At 36.9% G+C, this 26849-nt stretch overlaps 1 protein-coding gene across 1 annotated transcript in view; it reads right to left on the bottom strand.

The window, feature by feature from the left end:
* The window catches only part of LOC117316743, a 36587-nt gene extending 14769 nt beyond the window's left edge, over nucleotides 1-21818 (bottom strand). Inside the window, exon 1 of the mRNA XM_033871504.1 lies at nucleotides 21507-21818. The gene's annotated coding sequence lies outside the window, so the exon portion shown is untranslated. The remainder of the gene's footprint in view (nucleotides 1-21506) is intronic.
* Between the last annotated feature and the right edge of the window lie 5031 nt (nucleotides 21819-26849).

Genomic DNA, 26849 nt, shown 5'->3' with positions numbered 1-26849 from the left:
CATTAAAACGTGTTGTGTAACTCATTAAACGTGTTGTGTAACTCATTAAACGTGTTGTGTAACTCATTAAACGTGTTGTGTAACTCATTAAACGTGTTGTGTAACTCATTAAACGTGTTGTGTAACTCATTAAACGTGTTGTGTAACTCATTAAACGTGTTGTGTAACTCATTAAACGTGTTGTGTAACTCATTAAACGTGTTGTGTAACTCATTAAACGTGTCGTGTAACTCATTAAACGTGTCGTGTAACTCATTAAAACGTGTCGTGTAACTCATTAAACGTGTTGTGTAACTCATTAAACGTGTTGTGTAACTCATTAAACGTGTTGTGTAACTCATTAAACGTGTCTTGTAACTCATTAAAACGTGTCGTGTAACTCATTAAAACGTGTTGTGTAACTCATTAAACGTGTTGTGTAACTCATTAAAACGTGTTGTGTAACTCATTAAAACGTGTTGTGTAACTCATTAAAACGTGTTGTGTAACTCATTAAACGTGTTGTGTAACTCATTAAACGTGTTGTGTAACTCATTAAACGTGTTGTGTAACTCATTAAACGTGTTGTGTAACTCATTAAACGTGTTGTGTAACTCATTAAACGTGTTGTGTAACTCATTAAAACGTGTTGTGTAACTCATTAAACGTGTTGTGTAACTCATTAAACGTGTTGTGTAACTCATTAAACGTGTTGTGTAACTCATTAAACGTGTTGTGTAACTCATTAAACGTGTTGTGTAACTCATTAAACGTGTTGTGTAACTCATTAAACGTGTTGTGTAACTCATTAAACGTGTTGTGTAACTCATTAAAACGTGTTGTGTAACTCATTAAAACGTGTCGTGTAACTCATTAAAACGTGTCGTGTAACTCATTAAAACGTGTCGTTTAACTCATTAAACGTGTTGTGTAACTCATTAAACGTGTCGTGTAACTCAAACGTGTTGTGTAACTCATTAAAACGTGTCGTATAATTCATTAAAGCGTGTCGTGTAACTCATTAAACGTGTCGTGTAACTCATTAAAACGTGTTGTGTAACTCATTAAACGTGTCGTGTAACTCATTAAACGTGTCGTGTAACTCATTAAAACGTGTCGCGTAACTCATTAAAACGTGTTGTGTAACTCATTAAACGTGTTGTGTAACTCATTAAAGCGTGTTGTGTAACTCATTAAAACGTGTTTTGTAACTCATTAAACGTGTCGTGTAACTCAAACGTGTTGTGTAACTCATTAAAACGTGTCGTGTAACTCATTAAACGTGTCGTGTAACTCATTAAAGCGTGTCGTGTAACTCAAACGTGTTGTGTAACTCATTAAACGTGTTGTGTAACTCATTAAACGTGTTGTGTAACTCATTAAACGTGTTGTGTAACTCATTAAACGTGTTGTGTAACTCATTAAAACATGTCGTGTAACTCATTAAACGTGTTGTGTAACTCATTAAAACGTGTCGTGTTACTCATTAAAACGTGTCGTGTTACTCATTAAACGTGTCGTGTAACTCATTAAACGTGTCGTGTAACTCATTAAACGTGTCGTGTAACTCATTAAAACGTGTTGTGTAACTCATTAAACGTGTTGTGTAACTCATTAAACGTGTTGTGTAACTCAAACGTGTTGTGTAACTCATTAAAACGTGTCGTGTAACTCAAACGTGTTGTGTAACTCATTAAACGTGTCGTGTAACTCAAACGTGTTGTGTAACTCATTAAACGTGTCGTGTAACTCATTAAACGTGTCGTGTAACTCATTAAAGCGTGTCGTGTAACTCAAACGTGTCGTGTAACTCATTAAAAGTGTTGTGTAACTCATTAAACGTGTTGTGTAACTCATTAAACGTGTTGTGTAACTCATTAAAACGTGTTGTGTAACTCATTAAACGTGTTGTGTAACTCATTATAACGTGTCGTGTAACTCATTAAAACGTGTCGTGTAACTCATTAAAACGTGTCGTGTAACTCATTAAACGTGTCGTGTAACTCATTAAACGTGTTGTGTAACTCATTAAAACGTGTCGTGTAACTCATTAAACGTGTTGTGTAACTCATTAAAACGTGTCGTGTAACTCATTAAACGTGTCGTGTAACTTATTAAAACGTGTTGTGTAACTCATTAAACGTGTTGTGTAACTCATTAAACGTGTTGTGTAACTCAAACGTGTTGTGTAACTCATTAAAACGTGTTGTGTAACTCAAACGTGTCGTGTAACTCATTAAACGTGTCGTGTAACTCATTAAACGTGTCGTGTAACTCATTAAAGCGTGTCGTGTAACTCAAACGTGTTGTGTAACTCATTAAACGTGTTGTGTAACTCATTAAACGTGTTGTGTAACTCATTTAACGTGTTGTGTAACTCATTAAAACATGTTGTGTAACTCATTAAACGTGTTGTGTAACTCATTATAACGTGTCGTGTAACTCATTAAACGTGTTGTGTAACTCATTAAAACGTGTTGTGTAACTCATTAAAACGTGTCGTGTAACTCATTAAAACGTGTCGTTTAACTCATTAAACGTGTTGTGTAACTCATTAAACGTGTCGTGTAACTCAAACGTGTTGTGTAACTCATTAAAACGTGTCGTATAATTCATTAAAGCGTGTCGTGTAACTCATTAAACGTGTTGTGTAACTCATTAAACGTGTTGTGTAACTCATTAAAACGTGTTGTGTAACTCATTAAAACGTGTTGTGTAACTCATTAAAGCGTGTCGTGTAACTCAAACGTGTTGTGTAACTCATTAAACGTGTTGTGTAACTCATTAAAACGTGTTGTGTAACTCATTAAAATGTGTTGTGTAACTCATTAAAACGTGATGTGTAACTCATTAAGATAGTTGCCTACACCTACACCTACCAGCAACATTTTGCTGTTGGATAGAAAAAAATCCATTTGATTTTCACTGATTATCTAGGTCATGAAAAGGCAAGAATTGAAAATAAAAGATAAATGGTCTTATAGATTATTTGAAAACAATCCCATAAATGCTCAAATATAACCCTGTCTGAAAAACTATTAAAGAATCAATTATTTGTGGCATGTTAATTCTGTACACAAAGAAAAAAAACACTTTTTTTTTTTTAAATTCCATATAAGTGTATTTTATTGATGGCAAGATCCAAAATCAGACACACAAATCAAAATCTACTAAAATATTGGTCTGAACTCCTTGTGGAAGACTTAATTTTCAAATCTACATCCAACTTTAAAATATTGAAGCAGAAAAAACCGTGGATGGATTTAGCTAAAATACATATTTCTCGCTTTACTATCCTTAAGCATCATCAGTGATTTTTGTTCCTGAATATGCCTAATAGTTTTTTGTGATTTCAGACAATAACCCATCCCATCCCCTTTACATGACAGCCATCGTATCAGGCAGGGGGATAAAGACTTCCAGATTTATAACTGGTCCAATACATTGATTATATTTATATTGAATCGCTAGGCATATGTATCATTAATCTGACCATCCATATATATATCCGTACATGAATTAATATGTAAATATCCACTCGATATCAACTTATATGAATAGCAACATGTAAAGTCTGGAGGTTTATTGTTCACGACTTAAGGATACAGTTTGACAACACTTGTATTAACTCAAGGCCGGGATATTGATATCAATTAGCTTTTGATCGCCACAACGTGCGGCTGAATGAACTTTGATAGATTCTCTAACATATTGAACCTACGTGTAATTATAAACAGCTGCTATGTATACATTTTAATAAAGAAATTTATCAAATATTGCGACCATTAATTATATGTTGATATATAAAAACCAACTTAATTTAATCACCTTAATACATTTCTGTAATGGATTGTATAGCCAGGTATATTATAGGCTGGTTCTCCTAGTTAGAACTAGTACAGACAAGCTACAGTAAAACTTTTCATCTGAAATATAATTATCAAGAATTAACTTGAATATATTTTATGTTATGGAGATGTAACACAAAACACGGCGTGTAGTCTAAAATAAACTGCGAACAGAAGCGGTCTATGATGAGAGTACAATCCGTTTTATTTTGCTCATTCATTTATTTTTTTATTTATTTTTGATTTTATCTTATTTTTGTTATTTGGTGTTTTTGTTTTTTGTTCTTGTTTTTCTGTTTTTTTTTGTTTTTTTTTTATATTCAGATCAATAAGATTTTTATGTAGATGTTTAAATGATTTTGAATTCGGTATCGTAGATTATTTCATTGTCATGTAGTGATCAATTACCGACACGTGTATGAAAGCGACATAATGTTATATTTCAAATTAAAAAGTTGTCTCGTAAAAACTCAATTTAAATCAAAGATGAAAGTGTCTATATATTTATATTTTAGCCGTCGATTCCCGGACGTATATAGTATTTACATGTACTTAATAGTGACACCGTAAGTCATACACGTATGTACACTAGGGCGTAATCTGGAGTCAATTTACATAATGTAAATGATGTTTTTTTCATCCCCACGACTCCATAATTGTAAAGGTTATACAGGTACATTAGACATTTTACATGTATGACGTGAACTCCATATAGGTACACACTGATGGGGAATAAAGTATCCATTTAATAACGAAACACACATTTACATAATTACTTGTACATTCTTTAGAACTTTCATTCCCTTTCATTCAATACTCAGTAATTAAATTAACATAAACACAATTCAGTGAGGTATTCACAAACGCGTGTTTATAAATTAGTTTCCATTAGATAGCATAACTACAGTATTTATAACGATCTAGGGGGGGGGGGGGGGGGGGGGGGGGGGGGGGGTCCGGGAGACTCCGAAAAGGGGACAATACAGTGTATAGAGTGAATGCCTTATCAAATTATTGAACGAGTGAGGTAAAGTTTATATAACATGGCAACGAGTGTGAGATTCTGTTTATCATATAATCACGACTGTAAGATTCTATTCATCACATAGTCACGAGTGTGCGATAAGATTCATCGCATAACTCGTATTACAAATGTATGAGAATGGTTTCAATATATTTCTAGATAGACATTTGAATATAGTCTCGAACGGAATTTATTTTTTCTGCAGAGACACTTGTGTGACGTCATCTGTTCATTATGACGTCATATATTATTAACACAACAGCTTAATTACATGTACACATGTGTCGTACGATATTGATGTCAAGGCAGTATTACACGCGGTAGAACATGTAAGTTATGTGATAGGATGTTGATTATAATTGAAGATAAGGTGACGAGTTGTTGTTGTTGTTGTTGTTGTGATAAAATTTAAAAACCTTTGTCGATGACTATTTACTTACTGCATGTAGCAAAAAACGACCTGTACACACCATTCCTTACAAACTAATTTAATATAATTCATTTTCGCAAGACTTTAAAAGGAATGAGGTCATGTTGATGAAAGCCATCATCTATCAACTTATAACTTTTTACATCTGAATTATAAAATTCGAATATGCTGTGCTTCGATTTGTGATTTGGAATACACATGATAATGATGGCTATAATATCAGATACTGGCCATTTTTCGGGGACTTATTGAATTTAAACAATGATACACACAACAAAGATTTTTGCTCGTAAGACGATGTAAATCAAGGTTATTATATATTCTTATTCAATTATTTCTACTATTGACAGTATACCTATTATATATAATACTGAACTTGGATATCGTTTTTATTGTTACCAAGGTCCTTCACGTGAATTCACGCAAAAACAACCTTATACATCGTTAATCAACTCTCACACACACATTACCTTGTACACACAATTCTGACGCAAATTAACCTTGACATTGCCAATTGACTCTCACAAACCCCGTTAGTACCTTGTACACACGATTCTCACACAAATTAACCATGAGATCTCCAATTAACACTCACAAACCCCTTTATTGCCTTGTACACACGATTCCAACACAAATTAACCTTGACATCGCCAATAAACTCTCACAAACTCCTTTAGTATATTGTACCTTGTACACACAATTCTCACACAAATTAACCTTGAGATAGCTATTAACAGTGTAGCGCTCACAAACCTCTTTAATTACCTTGTACACATAATTCTCACGCAAATTAACCTTGGACATCGTTAATCAACTCTCACAAACCCCTTTAGTACCTTGCACACTTTACTATTACGCAAAAATAACCTGTGATATCGGTAATTTACCGTTACCAATGTCCTTTACACACAGTATTCTGTATCTACGCATGCGTGCATACACACACCCTTCCTAACACGTTTAATACCCCGTCAATCAAGTATGGTCTTGGCGATTCATGACTGTCCTGCACGCGACCGTACGACCAGGCGACATTTCCACACTATGTAAACCTGTCGTGGATATTGTAGTCCCGTACTTCCCCCTCCAACCCTAGATTAATCCCAATACATTGAACACAAATTGATCGCTGTTTCATCACCCTGGTTAATTATTGATATTGTTTAATGGACGTATAATTTTAGTACCACTCCGTACTTGTTTGACCTGGTTGTGAGGAGGGTCAACTTGTATCCACCGTGGGGCTATTGGCCGTTTCTGGACACATTTGGCGAAGTCGGAAGAGACTTCGTGACCAGAACGCTCTCGGTTGAAAACTCCAAGACGATACAATATATTTTACATCGTTACCATGTCTAGGAACTGAAGTATATATTGATAATACCGTAATAAAATTTGTTATAAAACACATTAACTGTTACATATTAATCCCATGTTTGCTGTAGCTGTACGACTTATTAACGATATCATTATTTCTGGTAGATTTTTCTCATTCCTCCGCCCACGTGTGATAGACGTTACATTCATTAAGCGCTATAATTAACACAATTTGGAAGTAAACAGGTACAATGTGATGCTTATTGTGTACAGATAATGAGCGTGAATACAGCGGACAAGGAGGGTTCAGGGAGAAAGCTATTGTTATCAACGAAGTTCGTACTACCGGCCAGGTATGATTATTTTGCTAAATGTAGATTCTGGCTTTGTTACTACACGTGAATCTCAGTTTTCTTGTATAATAGACAGTGTACGTGTGAAGTTCATTAATGTCAGACAATATATCTATATATATACATACCAGGTGTGCCTCTCGCCTCGCCATCACACCATACATGTAATTACAGGTAGGCAGAGGACATTGGCTCCATGATTAGATTTTTAATAGAGTTCAGCGAAAGAAATGTATAAGCTAAGTCAATGTTTTCTTGGTATTCCAGATACAAATGTGCTTTCTGAAATTAATGTGATCAATTACTGGAAGTTTGTAAGTTACTTGTTTTACGGTGTAATAACTCCACACGGAGCTATCATCGGGGACAGTGCGACTGATTATATGTACTTGTTTTACGGTGTAATAACTCCACACGGAGCTATCACCGGGGACAGTGCGACTGATTATATGTACTTGTTTATTAATATGCTTTCATGGCTTTCTTTAAGAACATTAAAACATTTCTGAAACATCGTGTCATCATGGACCATACTGCTTATAAACCGGATGTGACGTTTTATCTTAACTTCATGAGAATCGACCCGGACACATCAGCCACCTAACAGGTCCCACTCAGTGGAGGACGAATCTAAAACTTGTCCCGAAGACACAGATCACGGAAACGCGTGAATTAGATTGGGCGTTTCCGGATTGATCAGAAGAATCCCACATTTGACACTAAACGCATGTGACAGATCTAGAACTAAAATTGATATTGTTATGAAGATCGTTAAAATAAAAGAGCAAAAAAATTGTAGTCGTCTATCTACAGTATACTTTATCTAAAACTCACATAGAAGGACTTCCTATACAATCATGACGCTACACTCACCCGGGTACATTAGTGGGGTGAGGTAGGAACGAAGTGAGAACGTCCTCGGCCCTCAGTGTCAAAGTTAATGATATACTGACAGACGGACTCGGAGTGAAGGAACTCGGTCAGAGTAGTGTTGACTGAGAGAAAGTTAACACAGAGTTGTACCTATTTCGTTGTGGGGTACAACCCATAAGTTAAAAGGACAAAAGCCAGCACCCGACAAGTCCATCGACCAACACGATGTTACCTCAATAGTCTGTCGATGTTAAATTCCGCTATGGATCGAACCCAGGACCTCTGGTTTACCTGTATGGTACTAGCGATTAGTTAACGGGTCAGCCTACTCGAATTCTCCTTCCCTTATTGGTTCTGACGTAACGGTGATGCTTGCGTTTAGTAAAGTGTCGTTCGGTAGTAGACGGACGGATCACGTGACGTGTAAAAAAGATGAACCAACTAGCTATCGATAATCTTTGAAAAAATTTTCCCTTCGATAAGTGTTTTTAAAAAACCGTGAAAATATCCCAATGAAAAAATAAATACCATATCTCTATGAAATCCGCGCAAGGCTTCTCTAAAATGCTCACGAAATAACATGCAGCTCGTTTAGTCAAGATATACACTTCATCAATAAAAAGTTCCTAGTCAGTGATTTGTAGATCGATATTTGTATCGGCGTGCATTTATAAATGGTCCTAATTATATCATAAAAAGTCCGTCTTATCACCAATGTCAGGCACATATTTCCCACACGTACAGTTAGGCTACAACAAACAGGTATCGATAAAGTCCGCGACAGACACAATATTAGCTGCAGCTATTCCGGAACAATTGACCCACATATGATCCGTCAACTTGTTTATATTTTCCCTATTTACAGAGACATCCAGAAACCGTAAATATTTACTGAGACACCAAGAGATTGTTCCTAGTTACTGTGACACTAAGAGACTGTTCCTAGTTACTGTGACACCAAGAGACCGTTCCTAGTTACTGTGACACCAAGAGACTGTTCCTAGTTACTGTGACACCAAGAGACTGTTCCTAGTTACTGTGACACCAAGAGACTGTTCCTAGTTACTGTGACACCAAGAGACGTTCCTAGTTACTGTGACACCAAGAGACTGTTCCTAGTTACTGTGACACCAAGAGACTGTTCCTAGTTACTGTGACACCAAGAGACGTCTCCTAGTTACTGTGACACCAAGAGACTGTTCCTAGTTACTGTGACACCAAGAGACTGTTCCTAGTTACTGTGACACCAAGAGACGTCTCCTAGTTACTGTGACACCAAGAGACTGTTCCTAGTTACTGTGACACCAAGAGACTGTTCCTAGTTACTGTGACACCAAGAGACTGTTCCTAGTTACTGTGACACCAAGAGACTGTTCCTAGTTACTGTGACACCAAGAGACTGTTCCTAGTTACTGTGACACCAAGAGATTGTTCCTAGTTACTGTGACACCAAGAGACTGTTCCTAGTTACTGTGACACCAAGAGACTGTTCCTAGTTACTGTGACACCAAGAGACTGTTCCTAGTTACTGTGACACCAAGAGATTGTTCCTAGTTACTGTGACACCAAGAGATTGTTCCTAGTTACTGTGACACCAAGAGACTGTTCCTAGTTACTGTGACACCAAGAGACTGTTCCTAGTTACTGTGACACCAAGAGACTGTTCCTAGTTACTGTGACACCAAGAGACTGTTCCTAGTTACTGTGACACCAAGAGACTGTTCCTAGTTACTGTGACACCTAGAGACTGTTCCTAGTTACTGTGACACCAAGAGATCGTTCCTAGTTACTGTGACACCAACAGACTGTTCCTAGTTACTGTGACACCAAGGGACCGTTCCTAGTTACTGTGACACCAAGAGACTGTTCCTAGTTACTGTGACACCAAGAGACTGTTCCTAGTTACTGTGACACCAAGAGACTTGTTCCTAGTTACTGTGACACCAAGAGACTGTTCCTAGTTACTGTGACACCAAGAGACTGTTCCTAGTTACTGTGACACCAAGAGACTGTTCCTAGTTACTGTGACACCAAGAGACTGTTCCTAGTTACTGTGACACCAAGAGATTGTTCCTAGTTACTGTGACACCAAGAGACTGTTCCTAGTTACTGTGACACCAAGAGATTGTTCCTAGTTACTGTGACACCAAGAGACTGTTCCTAGTTACTGTGACACCAAGAGACTGTTCCTAGTTACTGTGACACCAAGAGACTGTTCCTAGTTACTGTGACACCAAGAGACTGTTCCTAGTTACTGTGACACCAAGAGACTGTTCCTAGTTACTGTGACACCAAGAGACTGTTCCTAGTTACTGTGACACCAAGAGACTGTTCCTAGTTACTGTGACACCAAGAGACTGTTCCTAGTTACTGTGACACCAAGAGACTGTTCCTAGTTACTGTGACACCAAGAGACTGTTCCTAGTTACTGTGACACCAAGAGACTGTTCCTAGTTACTGTGACACCAAGAGACTGTTCCTAGTTACTGTGACACCAAGAGACTGTTCCTAGTTACTGTGACACCAAGAGACTGTTCCTAGTTACTGTGACACCAAGAGACTGTTCCTAGTTACTGTGACACCAAGAGACTGTTCCTAGTTACTGTGACACCAAGAGACTGTTCCTAGTTACTGTGACACCAAGAGACTGTTCCTAGTTACTGTGACACCAAGGGACTGTTTCCTAGTTACTGTGACACCAAGAGACTGTTCCTAGTTACTGTGACACCAAGAGACTGTTCCTAGTTACTGTGACACCAAGGGACCGTTCCTAGTTACTATGACACCAAGCGACTGTTCCTAGTTACTGTGACACCAAGAGACTTTTCCTAGTTACTGTAACTAGTTCGCAAGAACACATAACCACCCCCACCCCCAGCCCCACCCCTACACCTTACACACACACGTCGCCTGGACATAGGCTATACCGTTTTGTTTCATGGTGTCTTAGTCTACGGGACAGCATAGGCCATGTGTTGGCAGTGCCGTCGTAAATGATGCGGCCATTCCCTAATGTTGTCTTAGTGCCAACACACTGAAATGACATAAAAGGACATCTTAGGCTGTCTATGTGTTGTACGTACAAAAATAAATCCCCGATTCTGCCGGGAGTTCCTGTCTACTCTTACACACGCGAGGGATTGGGTAACAGTATAGTAATAGCCAGCCCTGAAGACGGCCATTCTTTGATATCATATATCAGTGTTATATTGAATACATTTTATATCCCGTACCAGGAGGGTCGTGGAAGCATTTCTAAACTTTTGTTAAATTACTTCAAATCAATAAAACATCGTTTGACACGATAAAACCTTACCAAGCCACACTGTCCCTAAACAATGTGCGACTGGTAAAATCGGTAATTAATTACATGAATGGTGAATTGTCCGTGGGTATGTGTTCTGTACGGAGGTCGATATAGGTACAGAGGTATTCAGTTTAACTATCCTATAACACTATCCACCAGTTGTAGGGTAACTTCGCCCATAGCTACCAGCTCAAAGATATACGCTTGGTTTACCAATCGGTATCCAAAGTAACCGAAATTTACATAAAATATCAATCAATGTCTATCAATGATATTCACAAACAATCCATTCTGACACCAATCATTGTAAATATTGGCAATAACTAACGGCCAAACGTCTGTGCAGCATAAAGTTCTAAGACGGTTTATTGTCTTACCAAAGGTTATTTACTATAATAATATCATTGATTGGTCTAAAGTCTACTCGATCTTAGCCATTCTATTATATAACCAAATGTTATTTACTATAATAATATTATTGATTTGTCTAAAGTCTACAAGATCTTAGCCATTGTATTATCTTACATGTACCAAGATGATATCATTGATTACACGATCTTAGCCAAAGGTTATATACCACGATACAGCTGTGTGATCGCACAACGTTCTCCGATTGGAACGGTACATCGTGGTAGATATAAAATGAGGAATGCGTCATATAATGATTAAAACGTGTGGAACGAATGTAAAAGATATTCAACGATTGTAAAAAAAACTTACCAAAGGTTATATACCACGATAATATAACTGATTGGTCTAAAGTCTACACAATCTTAGCCATTGTATTACAATGTATCTTACTAAAGGTTATATACCACGATAATACCACGATAATATCATTGATTGATCTAATGTCTACAAGATCTTCGACATTCTATTATCTTACCAAAGGTTATATACCACGATAATATCATTGATTGATCTAATGTCTACAAGATCTTCGACATTCTATTATCTTACCAAAGGTTATATACCACGATAATATCATTGGTTGGTCTAGTGTCTACACGATCTTAGCCATTTTTATTATCTTACCAAAGGTTTTATACCACGATAATATCATTGGTTGGTCTAAAGCCTACACGATCTTCCACGTTCTATTATCTTCCGTAAGGTTTTGTATAATACAATGATAACACATTGTCTATTTCCATATATCGGGTAGTTGGTTCAATGGTGTTATTATATACTTGGTACTTAGGTTAAGAGTGTAGTTGATCTCTGATTCTTTTAGGTCAGTTCGATACTCCTTGGCCTCCATTATATATACAGTGAAACCTCACCTTACGACCACCTCAAAATTACGACCACCCCGCTATTACGGGCACTTTTTTTCAGTCCCGATTTTTTCTCTATATAACAATGTAGACCAAAAAGTATCGAACGGATTATTATTATTATTATTTAACAAATCTCTATTTATCAATTATTTAATGTGATGTAAGAAAGAATTAGAATTGTTTTATAACCATTCATATGGGAATTGTATACTGTATTAACGATAAGACCGATTTAAAGAAATATTTTTGTAATTTCGACCGAGTTTTTTTTATCGGAGTTACACGAGATTAGTGGGCGTAAGTTGGTTGTATTATTACGCATTGTAAATAAGATTGGTAGTGAAGGAGAGTATATCATTAGTAGTAATGTATATGTTTGTAAATATGTGGTAAAGCTATCGTTTAAAACCATTTCTTTTAATCAACATGTTTATGATTAAATACCTTACGTGAAAGCAGAGACCTATTATCTTAGTATATAGGTCTCTGGTGAAAGTCAGAGTACTTCACTTATGTTTATGAGTAGATACACGATGTAGGTTAACATAAATATCAGAAACACTTGTTCATAGTCCTATATACACAGGCATGCGACACATTGCTAGGGCCTTCTATATATAGTGAGCGTGCAGACGTGAATAGATAACTATTATTCCTGTGATATAAGCAGTATAGCTGGCCCCTGTGAATATGTTGTTGTGTGGAAACAACGGAAAACACTTTCTCTACCAAGCGACTTGTTTGTCTTACTAAATGACATGGAGAAGTACTCCCAAACAGCACTCACATAAACATCTGTCTGAACAAGCTCCCCCAAACAGCACTCACACAAACATCTGTCTGAACAAGCTCCCCCAAACAGCACTCACACAAACATCTGTCTGAACAAGCTCCCCCAAACAGCACTCACACAAACATCTGTCTGAACAAGCTCCTCCAAACAGCACGCACACAAACGTCTGTCTGAACAAGCTCCCCTAAAACAGCCCTCACACAAACATCTCTCTGAACAAGCTCCCCCAAACAGCACTCACACAAACATCTGTCTGAACAAGCTCCCCCAAACAGCACTCACACAAACATCTGTCTGAACAAGCTCCCCCCAAAAGCACTCACACAAACATCTGTCTGAACAAGCTCCCCCAAAAGCACTCACATAAACATCTGTCTGAACAAGCTCCCCCAAACAGCACTCACACAAACATCTGTCTGAACAAGCTCCCCCCCCCCCCCCCCCCCCCCCCCCCCCCAAAAGCACTCACATAAACATCTGTCTGAACAAGCTCCCCCCAAAAGCACTCACATAAACATCTGTCTGAACAAGCTCCCCCAAACAGCACTCACACAAACATCTGTCTGAACAAGCCTCCCCCAAACAGCACTCACATAAACATTTGTCTGAACAAGCTCTCGTAACCTAATGATTATCGTTCTGTGGTAAATAGCTTCAACGCTCAGTATATATTTTACAGGTCGAGAAATTATTATGAATACACGCACGTAAGAATCACTGGATAGCTCAGTTAACTTTGGTATAATATAACATCTTTACCTGTGAATTCTGTCCTTTATTACAAAAACCGACCAGATGTTTTAAAGAAACAATGAGAGAATGAATACGGCTATTGTAATTGTTACAATGATGACAACAGACACATTCTCGTCTCTATATAGACAGAACAAAGATTCGAAAGATACAACTCGTATGGCATTCACAGAACCATGAACGTCAACAAGTGTCAATTTGTCCTGAAACAAACGTTAAACGTATACCGTGACATATCAGCCTAGAAATCTAGTCATAAATCACAATATCTGCTTTAAGTTTTAGTTGAAGTTTTTAAACCTTTTTCCCAATATGAAAGGTCAGACCATATGGTTCGCCGCTCCCTATCCAAGTCCGTTTGTGTTCCTCGGGAAGCTGAGAAATGCCCGGCCTGTGATGTCGTGGTTGTGTCCTCGGACAAGACATTTCACCCTAACTGGTCTGGTGACATGTGGCGGGCCTCCTGTATGTTGTCAGCTGAGGTAATCACTACGCAACAGCTAAGGAGACCCGGCCTCGAAATGATTATGTCTGTTCACGGGGCGAAAAATAACTCGGCTGTTCTCCCAGCAAACTAATAAATTGTGTCATATAACTTCCATCATATTTACATTACCAACCCGAAGAAAGTGTTGTTCAAGAATATCCTTTCTAAGACCATACGTTTCCTCCTCATTTACATTGCATAAAGCGTTTAAAAACAATACCTCTGTTCTTCTTCAGTCTCTAGTTTTGTCTTGTAGTCCTTGAAGTGCAAATAAAATTTGTAATACAGAAACTAGACAACATAATAAATAGCCAATATAGATTACAACACTTCCAGTTGTGTTATAATATTAACGTTATCAGATCTATATAGCGCATTGTAATCTGGAAATTAGGTCTGGTCCCGGGTCTGGATAGTAGAGGTACAGTGAACAGTGTGTCTCAAATAAACCAAAAGTTTAATATCTCTGACAACACATATCAATTTCATCGTTATTTTGAGGTTTGTTTGGGTTTTCACGGCCCTTTATTAAGCCCGCGGATCCCCACCACTTGAGACGGTGTGGGAAGTGTCGCGGATTGATCGATTAATGTTCGCACCACCGTGTTAGGTAGTGTTATTGTATTTGATCAACTCAGGTTCAAGAGGCATCCAGACATCTTAAGTAAACCTATACAGAGGTGAACTGTTCATGTCAGGATCGACTATTGTCACGGTCGACTATTGTCTCTATCTAAAGACTTAGCCTGATGTGAGTTCAACTCCTGTCAACATTCGATCTAAAACACTGCAGACGAAACATCGTATTGTTTCTCGTCTCTCGTTTCTAACGAATTTAATTTCGCTCTCTTTGCAATGCGAACTGTGTTGAGTTTAATATAGGTTACTATCAAAATGAAATTGAAGAGATATATGGTTTTGAAGACAGATTAACTATTTATAAGCTAGTCATTTTTGAATCATGTCATCAAACTCAAGTTTCATAATTCTACCTTTATAAACGAACATGTTCTGAACTTATTTGATTAGATAAAGTTCCTTGACTTAAAACCAATACTGTTTGTCTGTGCACAAACTTAGGTTAAGGTTTTATAGAGTAACGGAATGACGATGATACCACGGTCTGGTTAACTAGTGTCAATTATTGATATAACACGAACGACAAACACATATTCTGACCGGGGTGAGAAAGTAGGGGAACCCAGTCAGAAACCTGACCACTACCACAAACACATATTCTGTGAGAGAAAGTAGAAGAATCCAGTCAGAAACCAGGCCATTTAAGAGTTACTTATTTAAATGGATTGCACATGCCTTTATGTAACTGGAGTATAAACAGTAAACGATTCTCCTCGTCAATCATCTCTACACCTCCATAAATACCGCTATATTTACACAGTACAATTGGCTTAACTATTGGAATGATTCACCCTGGCTACAAATAATAATCCTTTTAAAATTAGTTGATGTATTTGAGCGCTGTCAGGGAGCAATTTCAAAACGACAGATAATTTTAAGTACCCAAATTAAAATCCGTACATGCATTAATACTGGTATCCAGAAAAATTTGAGACCACATTAAAATCCCCCCCCCCCCCCCCCCCCCCCTTTTTTTTTAAATTATTTCCCAACGAGTTCACTGATCCACATTTAATGTAAACTTAAAGTATCAAAATTATTAAAACACATTTCCGTGTTTAATTAAAATCTTTGTGAAGAAAAGTTACTTAAGTAAAGCCCGCCGCTGGTGCGAACTCACTCTCCTTTTGTCTGGAGTGAAATAGATATCAATCAAACATTCTGTTTACAACAGTGACACCAATAATAATGACAATTGGGGATCATTATAAATCAATAAATCACTAAACGATCGACCTTTAGGTTTCAACGAGATTTCAATTAAGATATGTATTTCATTTCACCGCCCATTCACCCCGATAGGACCTGAACTCAAAGAATGGTTAGGTTAGCTTGAACCGTTATGGGAAATAAATTCCGAAGGCTAGTGAAATATAAAGGATATCTAAAAACAATGTTTGGGTTTTGCATTTAAATTACAGTCGTTCTAAATCTTGATAGATGTCATGTAATTTTCTTTTAAAATAACTAGAGAAATGGAAAGTCTTTATCAATTTTGTTGATGGCAAAGTTTGCGATGTTTCGGCTGTCACTCGATATTACGAACTAAGTATATATCATCGACCGGTTCCAGTCAATATAACAGTTTAACAGTTTCGGCCATTGTTCTCCTCAAGGACATAGTTAATTAGCAGACAAGGCTACCTTTTGTCCACTATAAATACCTTCTGTTTCTCAAATTACTCAGATCGAGTATCCTGACCCTCAACAAACGTTTAATCTTCCCAACCATGTACATGTTAATTGTGAGGATCCTCCCTACCTCTCGTCCATTGGCTATCCTATCACTGCAGAGTAAAACATATTACGTGGATAAAATTAACTAATTAAAACTGCAATTAAATAAAGATTTACAGTTTACATATACATGTATGTATGTACGTAAAGGCTGTTCCAGGAACTTTTAATTCAATAAAATTATCGGTATATCCTACCCAGTAAGTCCGGCTGTCTAGCCGCCAGTTATAGGTTAATGTAAACACTAATATCTCTGCCCTGATTGACTGGCCTCATATATCAAATGGGACAGGTCAGCTTAAACGTGTGCAAGATATGAAATAAAAATCAAAAGAGAGAATTTGCAAGTTTTTTCTTCAAAGCATTACATGTATGTATGTATGTAAATATTCGCGTGTATGCAATTAATATCGTTTAAATGTATGTATTTATATATTCGTTAAATTGATTTAGCTGTTTTATTACAATTTAAGTTGACTCGGCGTTCAAACATCTGATTCTAATAAACCATTAAAACGTTGTAGGTACATCTCTAGGCGGTTTATAATGTGACTTATACGTATTGACACTTTACCCATAACGAGATCATTTGTAAACAATTTTAGATGTAAACAAGTCTTACGTATTTGATTTCCATGTTGATTGGCAGTAGCTTTATCAAAGGTTGTAACGTCCATGTAGAAAAATACTATTGTCTTCACACCATTGGTAACCAAGGTGACAATTTGAAAGAACTATCTAATATTGTAAAATTCTTATTTTTGTCTACAAAACTTGGTAAAGAAAATGTATGATTGTGTCAATTTGCCTTGGTATTTATTACATATCGTAATAATGATTTAAAGCTATCCTATTTTTGACCTCTCCTAACATTTTCATGTTTGATTAACTGATGGGCCTCTGGTCGAAAGGAATAAAAATGATTTGAACACTGATCTTTTTTCGCTCTCATTACCTCAACATCCTTGGTTATAATTTACAAACTACCCAAGGAAAGGCTTAACCAGCACATTTACCTAGAGTAATCTGTCAGCAAGAGAGATACTATAGGAGGTGCTGTATATACACTGTATCGATAAGCATGTAAAACCTACTACATTTGTATAAACATCAGTTAATGGCATCGTTATAATTGCACATGATGCATATTTTCTCTTAACAAAACTCAAATTTTATTCTAAATACCTTTGAGATGGAACCAGACCCAAAGTTTGGACTGAAAAATGTTAACTTATCAGAACCTCATCTTACATTAAGCCACATCAAAAATAGACCTTGGCCTTTATCTTTACCGCGAACACTTATATTTGGTATACACCATTTCGCCGTGTATTTTATAACTATAAATACATATATATATATAATTCAGTGTCATGTTATCACCAATATCATCAAATAAAGCGAGAAAAGAGTTTGATACTAAATGTCTTCCTATTTATGGACATCCGAATTTGTAAACAAGTATTGACAGTATATCAGAAGCTGAAAACAATTAGAGTACAATGTTTTAATGTTAAAATAGATGGCATGGCCTAAAATATTTTGCCTCCAGGTTTAACAGATTAACTGTAACGTTGACTAGAGTTCCTAATTTACAATTTCATTCTTCCTTTAATAGTGTCTGATGGATTCCAAATACAATGAAATCAACATCAAACTCAACATTAATTGCATTTAAAAAACTAATATTTTAAGTTTAGATATTTGTTAGATTAACCCGTAATAAACGTACATTTAACAAGCTATGTAATGAAGTCTTAAGTGTTGACAACATATATGTTAATGTATGGTGATCTCCGTGGTAAATGCTCTCTATTATATATATGAGAAATCCGTAACGAAATGAGCAAAACATATCCTTGAATAGATCTAATTTAATTGATTTATAAGTAGTAACTGTAAACCTGATATAGGACCTATGACTTCCATCAAGTGACGAGTGTGAACAACTCAAATACCTGACAAAGTTCATGGTCCGTACTGTTGTAAAGTCCCAGCTCACAGCTACATATAGCGATCTGGTAACTTCTATCAAGTGAGGAGTGTGAAAAACTTAAAATACCTGACAAAGATAGGGGTTAGTACCGTTGTATGGTCCAAGTCCACAGTTACGTAGTGAGCGAGTCTTATGACATTTTTATTGGCTCAACTATGATATTTTTTATTTTATTCGTTAGTTATTCTTGAATTATAAAGCTAACAATGGGAAACATTGGGAACTCGTGTATCGAGTCATTTAACACAGCAAATCCAAAACATGCTCTCCGCGAAAGTACGCCAATAGCATGTCCTCCAAAATCTCTGGTTATGTCCTCAAATAACCCACAACAGATCTCTAAAAGACAACACTATGTCGCACAAAATGCAAACATAAGGTCCCACAAAAATCCCTCAACAGATCCCACAAAAATCCCTCAAAATACCACCAACATATCCCATAAACAACAAAAGAGAAACAACAGGTCCTACAAAATAACAACAACAGGTAATGATAATGATAAAAAGATTCTTCAGCAAGTTAAACCCATAACAAGCCTCCAACAAGAAACCGGAGGAGACCCAAATGTTGTGTATGTCTTACCAGTGATTAAACCCAGCCATATTCGGTCCGACGTCCGTGTTGAGAAAGGAGGAGAGGAAAACATACTGACACCAACTAACAGACTAACCCTAGTGTAGTTTTATAGTGGTATGGTTGATTAAACTATATAGAAACTTAAAATCTACAACCAGACTAAACCTGTGATTGACCAGACTAACCTGTGATTGACCACACTTTTTACTACAATGCTGTGTCTTGTAACCAGACTGGCTGGATGTCAATACAATGATATACAGTTTGTACAGTTTTAGGACTTCTGGCATAACTTAAATACTTTTAATGTTGATATGTGAGATATGGAATATAAATCAGTTGTTGTATGTATTGTTTTTATAGCTGTTCAGTGAAGAGATCTACTCTTTCCGTAGAACTTTTCAATATACGTTTTTACAGAGCAGTTCAATATTTACACACACACACACACACACCGCTAAAAATGTCGTCCTTTAATGACCATAGCTGTTGGTATGATGTTTAACAATACAAACCAAACCATACCCACACAGGGGAGTCTGCCCTTAAGTGACCATAGCTGATGATATGATGTTAAACGAAGCATACCCACACAGGGGAGTCTGCCCTTAAATGACTAACGCTGTTAATATACGTTAAACAATACAAACTAAAACATACCCACACTGGGGAGGCTGCCCTTAAATGACTAAAGCTGTTAATATACGTTAAACAATACAAACTAAAACATATCCGCACAGGGGAGACCGTCCTTAAATAACTATATCCGTTGATAGGATGTTTAACAATACAAAGTAAAACATACCCACACAGAGGAGTCTGCCCTTAAATGACTAACGCTGTTAATATACGTTAAACAATACAAACTAAAACATACCCACACAGGGGAGACCGTCCTTAAATAACTATATCCGTTGATAGGATGTTTAATAATACAAAGTAAAACATACCCACACAGAGGAGTCTGCCCTTAAATGACTAACGCTGTTAATATACGTTAAACAATACAAACTAAAACATACCCACACAGGGGAGACCGTCCTTAAATAACTATATCCGTTGATAGGATGTTTAACAATACAAAGTAAAACATACCCACACAGAGGAGGCTGCCAATACGTTAAACAATACATACAGCAGCTCAATTTTAAAGTAAAAAAAAAACGTTCAAAACTACATATGTTCAATATATGCTACTGTATAACACACATGTAACTTTTCAATGTAAAAAATGTTCAATAGTACATACATGTATGTTCAATACTACATCTGTTCAATACTACATATGTTCAATACTACATTGTACATATGTTCATACTACATATGTTCAATACTACATATGTTCAATACTACATATGTTCAATACTATATATGTTCAATACTACATATGTTCAATACTACATATGTTCAATACTACATATGTTCATTATCTGCTACTATATAACATACAATATATTTCCAAGTTATTAATGTATTTTATCTGTTCGTCATTGCGGCTTGTTTTCAGCATTAAGCTGACCCTCTCCCGATCAAATATTTGGATGATACGGATTCTTTGACACGTTAATATTAATAGTATATAGTTAACAACAAAACTGTAAGTAAACAGAACTAGATCTTAGATCCCCACCAGGCAGTAGTGTATCAAGACTTAGCCTAATTAAATTAATGTTCTAACAGTACTAATCCTCAGCTAATAGTAATCTATATACGGACTAACAAGTCCTTGGCTGTATACTAGAGATTAATCTCCCATTGAGAAGTCCTCGTCGTGATTCTAAGCTGTTTACCTTATGGCCATGGTGTAATACATTATACTTACATTAAGTTTATTTTCAGGGTCAAAAGATACCTTTAACACGTGTTCAAATATGTTTTCTTACGATTTACAAGTTTTAATTGTCAGACACTTTAGCAAATATCATTGTCATAATATTATTTACATATTTATAACATTATTTACATATTTCTATTATTTGAATATTTTTGACTAATCTATACACAGTAAACAGTTACTGATATTTCCCCTATTACCTGTTTCACGGTGCAGATTTTAAATTACGTTACGTTAATGAAACAGTGTAAGATATTAACAATAAAAAATAACTTACCTTATCAGAAACAGGCCTGAGAATCACCTGTTGAATTCGCACCTGTCTGACGTATCCAGAAGTAAAGTATAGTCTGTCATCGTTTGTCTCCTAATAGCTATATACGTACAATTCATCCATGTATTACTGGGGTATAGAGTTAGACTGGGTTTAATGACGTAGTTGACCGGACATCTAGTCGTTAATCACGAGCACGTGTAAGTATGCCCGTATATCCTTCCATCTATAATCCCGTTAATCCTTCGGGCGGCCCTTCCGTATACCCGGTCGGCTCTCCACACAGATTTATGGCTCTTCCGGGAATAACGTTGTCCGCCCCACGTAGAGATCTAACTCAATATTTAATGTTGAACTACTTTGTGAAATACTTCAAACGTCTGCTGTACATGTATATATATATGACTAGGTATATACTTACACACAAGTGCCTCAAACAGCGGTGAAGTAGCTGTTTAAAAACGCTCCACGTAACTATTGATTACTGAGTTCGATTTCTCTAGGAGATTTTTATATGGGCGGATGGACGTCTGATGTTAGCCTTACAGAAGTCAACATGCTGTTAATTTATTAGTTTTCATAAAAGTCTGTGTTAATCACGCGCTGTTGGACGGAGAATGGGTTTCTTTCTGCGTGTTACGTGTAAAAAGAATAGAAGTTCTGAAATAGTAAAACAAAAACTTGGATATCTAAAATCTAAATCTTGAATTTAGAGATTCTTTAATATCTTGAATCTTAAACTAGTCCTCGTCTTCAAAGGCTAAGATGCAGGTGCTTATAAGTTAGTTTACTTAAATGGAAGCTTCAAGTATTAAAAGAAATAAACTCCAAATTAAAAAAAGCATGATGGGAGAAAAAATCCTCCCCAACATTGAGGACCTTACAGAGAAAGCTCCTACCCTCGGGGTGATATTCTGAATTTTCTTACATTCGGCAGATCATCAGGTTAGACAACAAAGAATATCACCCCCGGGTTAGAGATGTCTCTAGCACACCCTCAGAACCCCGAAGTTAGACAACAAAGAATATCACCCCTTGGGTTAGAGATGTCTCTGTCACACCCTCAGAACCCCGAGGTTAGACAACAAAGAATATCACCCCAGGGTTAGAGATTTCTCTATCACACCCTCAGAACCCGGGGTTAGACAACAAAGAATATCACCCCGGGTTAGAGATTTCTCTATCACACCCTCAGAACCCGGGGTTAGACAACAAAGAATATCACCCCTGGGTTAGAGATTTCTCTATCACACTCTCAGAACCCGAGGTTAGACAACAAAGAATATCACCCCCGGGTTAGAGATGTCTCTATCACACCCTCAGAACCCGGGGTTAGACAACAAAGAATATCACCCCCTGAGTTGGAGTTTTCTCTATCACACCCTCAGAACCCCTGGTTAGACAACAAAGAATATCATCCCCCGGGTTAGTGATTTCTCTATCACACCACAGAGCCAAACGTAAGACAACAAAGAATATCACCCCTCGGGTTAGAGATTTCTCGATCATACCCTCAGAACCCGAGGTTAGACAACAAAGAATATCACCCCTCGGGTTGGAGATTTCTCTATCATACCCTCAGAACCCGAGGTTAGACAACATAGAATATCCCCCTCGAGTTGGGGATTTCTCGATCATACCCTCAGAACCCGAGGTTAGACAACATAGAATACCCCCCTCGAGTTGGGGATTTCTCTATCACACCCTCAGAACTCCAGGTTAGACAATATAGAATATCCCTTCGAGTTGGAGATGTCTCTATCACACCACAAGGTATGGAAAACCTTACAATCGAACGTCCAATCTGTTGAGAAGGACTTACATGGTTGTCGTATGACATTTGTCCGTCTGAAGTTGTCACGATAAGTATATCTGAATATTTCCGTGTGATAGTGTAAACTGGGGGTCGAGTATATAATGGTATATACGTGCATTTAATGAATATCACTCAACCTTGTGTAAATCAAAAGGGGCGAGAAGAAACAGGTCGTGTGCAGTACTCGTAATGCTTAATTGGTTTTCTGTGTTTTTGAATGTTCTAAATTGTGTATGATGTGTTTTAGCAAGTTCTAAATTGTGTATGATGTGTTTTAGCAAGTTCTAAATTTTGTATGATGTGTTAGAGGAAGTTCTAATTTTTGTATGATGTGTTTGAGCGAGTTCCTCATTGTGTACAGTATGTGTTTGAGCGAGTTCTTAATTGTGTATGTTGTATTTGAGTGAGTTCTTAATTGTGTGTGATGTGTTTGAGCGAGTTCTTAATTGTGTATGTTGTATTTGAGTGAGTTTTTAATTGTGTATGTTGTATTTGAGCGAGTTCTTAATTGTGTATGTTGTATTTGAGTGAGTTCTTAATTGTGTATGTTGTATTTGAGTGAGTTCTTAATTGTGTGTGATGTGTTTGAGCGAGTTCTTAATTGTGTATGTTGTATTTGAGCGAGTTCTTAATTGTGTATGTTGTATTTGAGCGAGTTCTTAATTGTGTATGTTGTATTTGAGCGAGTTCGTAATTGCGTATGTTGTATTTGAGCGAGTTCTTAATTGTGTATGTTGTATTTGAGCGAGTTCTTAATTGTGTATGTTGTATTTGAGCGAGTTCTTAATTGTGTATGTTGTATTTGAGCGAGTTCTTAATTGTGTATGTTGTATTTGAGTGAGTTCTTAATTGTGTGTGATGTGTTTGAGCGAGTTTTCTACTAAGAATAACTATAACCATATCAGTGTGGTGAGAACTGGGTTTGAGTTGTGCGACACGTTTCCTTCATAAGACTGCCCTATTGGTAGGGCGTATTTAAAAAAATATTCTTCGTCCTTTGATACAGCCTCAAAGCAGGCCTTTAGTAGAGTGTTCGATCATGGGAGGAAGGCTTTGGGTTGCATTCCCTGTCAAGATTCCATATAATGGTAGTTTCCGCTCCTGCTTCGAAGGTGTAAAAGAGGAATCAAAATCCCGAGGCGATATTCTTTGTTGTCTAACCTGAGGCTCTACCGAGTGTAAGACACTGAAGGATATTACACATAGGACAAGAGATGAACACCAACTAATGCGAAAAGATAATAAAGAGTCATGCTTGCGTATAACACTGCATTTATGTACCTAATAAAGAGACGGAACACAATGAACGGTCTTTTTTAGTTACAATTAATCCTCTATCCATTTTAAAAAAGAGAGAAAAAATCTCGAACTTTTCGAAGCTAGTGATAGCACGAAGAACGTATTTTTGGTATAAAACTACACAACAATCTATACTTCAGTCGATCAGGATTGATCTTTGTTGACGATGTAGCATCTTGAAGTCCTCTCCGGGTTCTATCCCCAAACCCTTGTTAACTTGTCACTATAGGAACGTTCTTTACTGGCCCCATCAACAACCAAGTAAACAGTATATACATGTACATTCCCCAAACATGGGCATGATTTTAGCATAGATTTATAGTGCAATATGTATTCTAGTAAGAGAATTTTGGTTTGACAATATTCCCTTGTTTGTTTGTGTGCCAGGACACAGGGAGTTATAAGGCTTGAGTGGTAATATTTTGTGATTTCTTGGATTTTCCCACAATATAGTGGGGTGGTTAAATATCTTTCTTAAATTCTTGTTCTTGAGGTACTTTCCAACTCACTGTAGGATTAACTTAAATAGTTCTACAACGTGATGTGAAAACCAGATTTTTTGCAAAATTCTGAAATATTTTAATTTTGATTTTTCTTTGGTAGAATAAAGAGGGAAAAAAACTGTGGTCTGAGGCCAGATATCGGCTGCATTTGAGCTCAAGTACCCATGTCAAACTTCAGTTATCTCAATCATACAATCATACAAGAGTTATTCCCCTTCCGCTGTTTTGGCGTCAATCCGTGGCGTCATCAAATGACTTCTTTGCTTTAAGCGCTTTATATGAGTTGATATCTAGGACGGATGGATCGATTGTTGGGGTTTAACACCGTTATTCCGGTTATCACAGAACCTAGGACACATCAAGGACTGGTTAGCTCACCAGATTTAAATCTGAGCGTCGGACAGAGAGCAGTAGGTATAGTATTATAGACCTTGTCTCTCATGTTACAGAACCTATAACCTTTTCTCACAAGGTCGAACGCAAAGTAAAACAATAAAAGAGCAGCAGTGTCGATTGATACCTTAGGAAGAAATGTTATTTAGAAAGCAGAAAAAAATATAGTATCCTAAATTTAGTCGCCTCTTTCGAATTAATTCTTTAATACGCCCTACCATTTTTGGTCTGCATCAGCTGTCAGGCATATCGATATAGTGAAACGAATGAAAGTAACCCTATTAGGTCATATAAAACTGAAGGTCAAGCAGATATCAGTACGTACCAATGTTACTCCCAAACGTGCATTGTTTGAATGGACGCTAAACACTAAGACCGAATGACCATGTGTAGCCTCGGGAGATTTAATGACAATGATAAAAAACTTTATATTTAACATCACATCTAGTTGACTCATTAACGGTTAACATTTCATCATAAACATTTATATAAACGTACTGGTCTCGGGAGTAGATAACCTCACATCTAGTAGCTTCATTAACGGTTAACATTTCATCATAAACATTTATGTAAACGTACTGGTCTCGAGAGTGATTAACCGCATATCTATTAGGCTCATTAACGGGTTACATTTCATTATAAACATGTATATAACCATTAATGGAATTATATTCCAATAGTATGTTCAAAATCAACTTATTATCTGAACACTTATAAGCCTGCCGTACTTGAAACATAATTCCTAGAATGAACAATCGAATCCATCTTTCCTCCAAAACTTTTATTTGAAACTAGTTCAATTCCCTTCAGCTGGATGATGGCTAATATTAATGTTATTTATAAAGGTGTCTATCTCTGGTACCCCATGTCGTTATCTATACAATCACCTATGATTGATACACGTATTTCCCGCCGAATTGTGTTCATTCAAAGACACTTCCGTAAATACACGAGAGGGCAGGGTTGTTGATATAGTCACATTGAAGGTATCACCATAGTTTCGCCTTTGTTTTATTTCTCTTTTAACAAGATGATACATTGAGAAAACATATTTATAATATAATATATACAATTATTGAAGTGTTAGTAGTCGATGCACAGAACTGTTTCAAAGGGGCCGCGGTGGCCGAGTGGTTAAGGTGTCCCGACACTTTAACACTAGCCCTCCACCTCTGGGTTGCGAGTTCGAAACCTACGTGGGGCAGTTGCCAGGTACTGACCGTAGACCGGTGGTTTTTCTCCGGGTACTCCGGCTTTCCTCCACCTCCAAAACCTGGTACATCCTTAAATGACCCTGGCTGTTAATAGGACGTTAAACAAAAACAAACAAACAAA

Source organism: Pecten maximus, chromosome 18 (genome assembly GCF_902652985.1).
Source record: "Pecten maximus chromosome 18, xPecMax1.1, whole genome shotgun sequence".
In the NCBI taxonomy this organism is placed as follows: domain Eukaryota; kingdom Metazoa; phylum Mollusca; class Bivalvia; order Pectinida; family Pectinidae; genus Pecten; species Pecten maximus.
Note: the sequence above shows the minus strand (reverse complement) of the source record. Positions and strands in the feature narration are given on the sequence as shown.